The sequence below is a fragment of the Berghia stephanieae genome, chromosome 1, assembly GCF_034508935.2.
Source record: "Berghia stephanieae isolate SIO BIC M18660-M18661 chromosome 1, UCSD_Bste_1.3, whole genome shotgun sequence".
Classification (NCBI taxonomy): Eukaryota; Metazoa; Mollusca; class Gastropoda; order Nudibranchia; family Aeolidiidae; genus Berghia; species Berghia stephanieae.
In genome coordinates, this window is record NC_088360.1 from 102,813,497 (window position 1) to 102,820,737 (window position 7,241).

A 7,241-nucleotide genomic window follows, 5' to 3' on the forward strand; every position below is an offset into this window, starting at 1 on the left:
GATCCTTTGTAAAGCGCTTATAGCTTGTTTCGTTGATATTGTTGCTGAATAATTATTCAAGGTTTTTTTTACAATCATTTCAACAAGACTTGAACTTTTGTACAGAGCAATATCCACAAAATGTGCTCAAAGCATTTTGCATGGATCCCAAGCCGACAAAACTCTTAACATGTAGAACAGAACATCATACTTGTAAGGGCATATTATATTTTTACAAACAATGACACCGTTATCGGTTAAGTACTCCATATAAACCTGATTACGAAGACAGAAAGTGGTTCTCATCAAACTCGCATCAATTGAAATTTTTAAGATAACTCGTTGTATAAAAGCAATATGAATAATCATTCAATGTACATAAACTAATATTATTATTCCACCCTTACTATTGGATAATTTTATTCAACGATTGCAGAATAAATTCTCACATTATATTTCAGTGAAATTTAGGTGAAAAATGCAGCTGATTGGCAATTATAATTAATCATTTGGTGCCCATGAATACAAATCCAATGTTTTTATTTTTTGGGTCAAATTGTCATTCAAGCAGATAGAGAAAAATACAAATTATGATGAATTAAACTACTAATACATTACCATTTGGTTACAAAATATCCAATAATCTTACTAAGAGGTGGAATAATTGTATTCTTTCATTTCCTTGTATTTATTAAACTTGTTATATTTTTATTGTGCAATAACATATACTCGCAAGCTCGTCGTGTTGTTGGGCACGATAAAAATAACTTGTTTAATAAATACAAGGAAATGAAAGAATTGTACAGTCTCCACCACACTGTGTATAGAAATTAATCCCATATTTCATATTAATGGCTAAACAATTCAATTTCCAGCACATGGTCCAAATTATAAAAAAGTAAACGCGTTCTTTCACAAACTATCGACATATCATAGTCAAGATGAAAATAAGAGAATTTATATAGAGCAATGCCCACTAAACATGCTCAAAGTGCTCTAACCAACAGCAACACTTAACATGTAGGACGAGACATGCTGTCATGCGATATTGCATCTTTTCGGACAAAGACAGCGGTGTTATGGTCCAGGTTCTCATTTTATATCTGAGTACGGTGAGATATTGTGAGTAATGAGCCTTTTCCAGGGACTCAAATACGCGCCGTTTGGAGCGGGACTTGACCCTTGGATGTTCCGTTCCGAAGGCGAGTGTTATACCACTAGACACCTTAGACGCAAAAAGTTTGTACAAGGGCATCTCCTTCATAATTATAACATAGTGAGTAAAGCCATTAGGTAAAATAAATGATTTATGTTCAATTCAAGCAATTCAAATTCAAGTTATATTTATGGTAAGCAATGCATTTATTACAGTATCATAAAACAGTAATTTAACAACGAGCCGGACGTTAGCTAAATTAATTAGCATGTATTTGAAAATTTACATTTATTCCATTTTACGCATCGCCAGTCAGGGAACCTGGGGAGAGAATAATAGCAGTTAATCGAAGGATTCGAGAAAAGAAATACAAACGACATTTGAGTTATCCTTAATAATTATCCCCATCACAAATGTAAATCTTAATCAAAATTTAATTTGAAGCAACAAAATCATGCCAAAGTCTGAAAAGGCATGTGTACAATTTTGGCCAGAAAAATCTTTCTTCAAATATCGATCTGTTAAAATGACCATAATCTTGTGATCAATGACCTTGTCGCTGGCTATAATGGCAAAGGGTCTGGGTCATAGCGCCTTTAATAATAAGTACCTTTACACATCGTGGGGGGAGGGGGTAAAGGTGGTAGCCAGAGACTCACCAACTCTGTATATATTCAAGAAAACACATCTTTTTATAATAGCATTTTAGTTTTGGAGTGTAAACATTTGTGATGTGTATTTTATTTCATTTTACATTTCCTCTGTCCAGCGAGGGGTGAGGCATAATTAGAAGTGTTTAGCATTTTTGTTTGTTTCTTATCTAACCCTACACGACTACATGCAAATGGATGCCTGATTATAGTCAATGCCAAATTTTGAATATAGACTTACAAGAAAGGCGCCTAATATGCAACATGAAGTCGTTCAAGATTTGAATGTTTTCGACGTTATGAGACTCAATTTAATCGATCAATCTTCAAAGGATGTGTTTTCTGGCCAATATTATTTTTAAAACATGTTTTAGTTCAGAGAACAGCAGCTTGACAATGTTCCTACATTCCCCCCAAACAAGACACGGCATCCACTCATTAGTTGAATTGATGGAACAAAGTCCTGGACTTCAGTTAGTGCGGTGAGTGTCATAACATAGAATGATCCTAATTTTGGAAGAAAAAAAACTTCTTGGCATTTCATAACTTCGATTGACTAGTAGAACACCAAAAACGGTAGCCACGTAGAGTTGTGTGACACAGACCAAGAAGTTTTGTTTTACAGAATAGCTATAAGGAGATATTCAATTTTACGACAGTCCGCACATTGACTCCAGAAAGTCTTTCTACCACTCAGAACTGAAAAACTTCGATATTGGGGAAGCCTGGAGAGAATATTGGACAAATACCATGCCCGAGGGAGGTGGGTAATCAATCAAAGACCCAACGGAATTTATGCCAGGCTTCAGGGATGGCAATCGAAAACAGTGGGTCGCCTCAAACCGAGTACTGACAGGCCACGGCAGGTCTGCTGCAAACATGCATTGATGGGGTCTGAGGGAGTCAGCCGACTGTCCCCAGTGTCAGGGAATGCGAGAGACAGCAGACCACATAATTTTACTGTGACGAGACGGGAGGGAGATTTCGAGCTGTCCTCAACTGCGAATGACGAATTTAAAGATTGGCTCGAGACTTCCTACGACTACTACGAGCACACTAACTGAATGGGCACGAGACCAGACTCGACGTTTTTATAAAAAAAATCTCATTGAAGTATACCTATTTTATAGATCAATTAACACAAATTCACTTAAATGTTCACATTTTTAAAGTTGCATTTCTTTTTTTTTAAAGACATAGCTTATAGCAGCAGTGTAAGAAAAGTACAATTTGTTTCCATTTTTATGAACATTTTACAGAAAAAGTGATGCTTGGAAAAGTTTGGAATTTTAAAAAAATAACATTTAGCATTTTCTACGACTAGTCTGGTTACTCATTTTACACGTGAATGTGGTGACACTATAAGAAAAAAGAGCCTTTGTTTTTTACAGGACTCACCTTTGTGTCGCTCACAACGAGACCCTCCGTCCACACAACAGTGGCGGGTAGCCAATAATCTCTATTGTTCGTTACACACCATAGAACCCGGGATAAACTCCGGTTCCAGGGGTCTTTAAGTTAATAAGCGAGTGTCAAAACTGAACGCCACAAAGCCGCACTTTACATTACTTTTCTTTTTCAGATTTTACTACTTACAATCTTCCTTCATACAGACTCGTCCTCCAGTTGTAGAACAGTAGCACACATAACAAGGCATGTCTGAGGGAGTAGGCATCCTTTCACCTGGGGCGTAAACCTTAGAAAGAATAATAATAAAAGCACAAAGCTGTAGATTTATTGTTACATCTTGCATCCTTTTCTCGATATTGCGGTAAAATGTATCTCTTTCTTTCTTTCTTTCTTTCCTTCTTCTTCTTCTTCTACTTCTTCTTCTTCTTCTTCTTCTTCTTCTTCTTCTTCTTCTTCTTCTTCTTCTTCTTCCTTCTTCTTCTTCTTCTACTTCTTCTTCTTCTTCTTCTTCTTCTTCTTCTTCTTCTTCTTCTTCTCTTTCGAGTTTTACGTCACTCGTCTATTTGAAATTGTTTTTAGACAGCCATTTAGGTGATTCGTTTTCACTAAAGTCCCTCTCTCAGACTTCAAATATTAAATATTATACATACTTTTGTATATTGGTACGATAGATTTGGTGGTCAGAAAAGGTGAATATTTACCAAACCACAAAGCATCAATAACGCAAAATCCCATAAAAGTGTTAAAAGCGCTTTACAGTGTCGCCCAACTTTGAACAAGCATATCCTTTAACTTTTGGCCCCGGTTTGAGAGTTTCTGAAAGATGAGGGCGATTTTAATCGGTCGATATTTGATGGACGAATTTTTTTGGCCGAAATGAAAGTAAAATAGTTATTATTTCTGAGAAAAGTAAGTTAGGCCATCAGAGACGGAGTTTATCTCGGTCCTGTAGAGTGAAAAGGACAACAACAACTGACTGCTACCCTTCGGATAGTACTCTTATCTAACGCAACGTATTTTCCGCCAGATCTAAGAGACCCAGCTACCTAATCCCTGCTGGGTGGACAGGTAGGGGGGGGGGGGTTGTCATAATACACATTTCAACTTCACCCGAGATCAATCTCATTCCTCTTACGTATGAGCTTTCGGGACCTCTGTGGACTTATTCTAGAAAAGCGTAGAATTATTGATCTATTTTATTTTTAATCTTCATTATCGTGACTTACAATATCGCCTTGATCACAGGGCTTCCCTGGGAGCATGATGAGTGGTGCCCTTGCTTGGATGACCACGGCCATGTACACTAGAGTCACAGTCAGCAAGATTGAAGCTTTCATTTTCAATGGGAAGGTTACGGCGTCTCTGGTAATTCTATAGGGGGAAAAATTATAATTTTGAATTTTAACCCTCTCCTTACCCGCCATTTTCATAACTTTTCCCCAAAACTTCACAACCACCCAACACAAAAACAGACATTTCTTACTCAAACAGAAAAGCATCAAGCACATTCCATACATAATATTGTTCGAAAATATGAGCTCTATTACAGAATGTCAAGATTTTATAGCTGTAGCAAAAAGAATTGGAATCTGGATGAGAAAAGTAACGGTTGCATCGTAACAAATGTGACCATTTTCCAATAGGTGGTAAGGAGAGGGTTAAGATATTCGATTTGGGACCAAAGCAGATATAATATATTTAAAAACTTGAGATTTTTTAAAATATACAAACGATAATGATAAACATTTATCACGCTTATCTACCCCTAAATGGATAGAGGGGCTTTGAGAGCAATATCCACAAAGTGTTCTCAAATGGATTTACATGGGGTGTAAAGAACAGTAACTCTTCACATTTAAGGCGACACATCACACCTTTTGTAATTTTATTTTCCACAGCAACAGCTCTGTTTCTGACCAGGTACTCATTTTAAACTGGAGTGCAGTGAGAGAATGTGAGGGGAGAGCCTTTCCCAAGGACTCAACTTTGCGCCTATTGGAAGTGCATAAGATATACTTATTTGGTTTTTATTCATTTTAGATGTTTTTACGGGCGTGGTATTGTGTCGTTGTGTTTCTGTTAATGCTTATGATAACCACACATTTGGGAATAAGAAGCCAGTAATATTGAAATAGATGTGACCATCTCTTTGATTATTTGTCCTCAATATTAGGATTTTAGTTTAGAGTCATAAAGTTTTATCCTATTTGACGTCATCCAGGATTTGACATTTTTAAACATTCTTGGAAGATTGTATATACATTGTTGATGTCCATGCTGTGTTTTGAGAGAAGCACATAAAGCTGAGCGTATCAAGGATGTTCGACGCCATGAGATTGTCTGTAGATATTTTCTTTTCTAACACAATGACTCTTTATCCGTCACTGATTCTTGGACGAAGATGATTTCCATTCATCATAAGATTACAAACATATTATCATCAACCCATACTATATCATTTGCAATAGTCAATGGCCGACCTTGATAAAATCGACAACAGGCAATGATGATTCAAGAAAATTCGACAAAAGTCAATGACGGATCAAGAAATATTCGACAAACACTGAAGTGTTATATAAAATATTTACTAATAACCCAGAAGACGTAGCCAATGCCTATTTAGCGATGATACCAAGACGTTAAGCAACGTATGAAATACAATTGCATGCCGTCTAAAATATTTGATATGCATTAATATTGAATATACTTATAGATGAAATTGAGTTGACGCTCTTTGGCAATGTTTTAGACAGCCATTTTGATTATTAATTCTCATTATATTCTATAGATACTGGGCATTTGGCTAAGAAACTAACAACATTGCGATCCGGAAATATAACGGACCAACACACACAACTATGTATAACATAAACTTTAATAGTCCAGTTAATACAGTGTAGTGAGAAAACTCATAAACATGGGTGGCAAAAAAAAAACAATAACAAAGACCTTAGTGACATCAACTTCTTTCTATCTATAGATTGAACGAAGTTGACGTAACGCAGGTCTTTGTTATTGCTTTTTGCCATCCGCGTTTATGAGAAATTCTCACTAAACTGCATTAACCAGACTATAACGTTCAAGATTATACATCGTTTTGTGTGTTGGTCCGATAAACAATAGACATACAAATTGGCAAGAAAATAAAACTTTTAAATACAATAATTGGATAAGAAAAAATTTAATCCAAATCTTCAATTGACCCCCTCATCTTTAATTATTTATAACCTAAAGTGGAGAGCAAAATAGATTGATTCATGAAATATATACATATTTATTTGTTTATCAATCAATCTTTCAATATAACTGTACTACTCACCTTGAGCAAATGGCTACTTGGCGTTATGAGTGAGGTACAACTTGAAAATGTCTCCTTTTATAACCACCAAAAATTGTTGTTGGCTTTCGACGTGGTATAGTCTGGTATCAAAAATGAAGGTCAAATTATGATAATGATTCCTGCATTTACTCCACAAGGCCAAAATAATTACGGGAACGGTGAAGATCGGTCACAATAATTGCGTCACGCAAAGATGGTAATTATCTGGACACTGGTCATTATTTAATATTTTCCTGATGTCAAAATAGAATTAAACCGAAAGTGGTCTTTGAACTGTTAAAAATGAGAAGCAAATAATAACCACTAGAAATATGTACAGAAAATGATGTGAGAAGTCTTTTGAAATATGATAGAAGGTTTACATTCATCTTCACTGAATATATATATATATATATATATATATATATATATATATATATATATATATATATTGGATCCCGATGACTCAGTTGATAGAGCACTCGCTTCACACGATAAGAGGCAGCGTGGTCTTTGCTTCGAACCTGAAAAGTACCGAGTTCAATCATCTGCTGCTGCTGAGCTGTGTGGCCTTGGGCAAGTCACCTCGCCCTAGCTCGATTTGCGGCTTTACACTGCGCCTGACGCCTGGGTTATTCCAGTCTTCCCTTAGAATTGGCCCTAGAGACAAGTTTCCCCGTGCGGGATGAATAAAGGGAAATTTTTTTTTTATCGACCGAATTCGATC

At 36.1% G+C, this 7,241-nt stretch overlaps 1 long non-coding RNA gene across 1 annotated transcript; it reads right to left on the reverse strand.

Annotated features, from left to right (window-relative positions):
• Positions 1-1,317: 1,317 nt before the first annotated feature.
• LOC144965049 (uncharacterized) lies at positions 1,318-6,563 on the reverse strand. Its single transcript, XR_013643966.1, has 4 exons — positions 6,515-6,563; positions 4,422-4,566; positions 3,382-3,481; positions 1,318-1,456 (listed from the first exon to the last, which is right to left on the reverse strand). It is a non-coding gene; the product is annotated as an uncharacterized LOC144965049 (long non-coding RNA).
• Between the last annotated feature and the right edge of the window lie 678 nt (positions 6,564-7,241).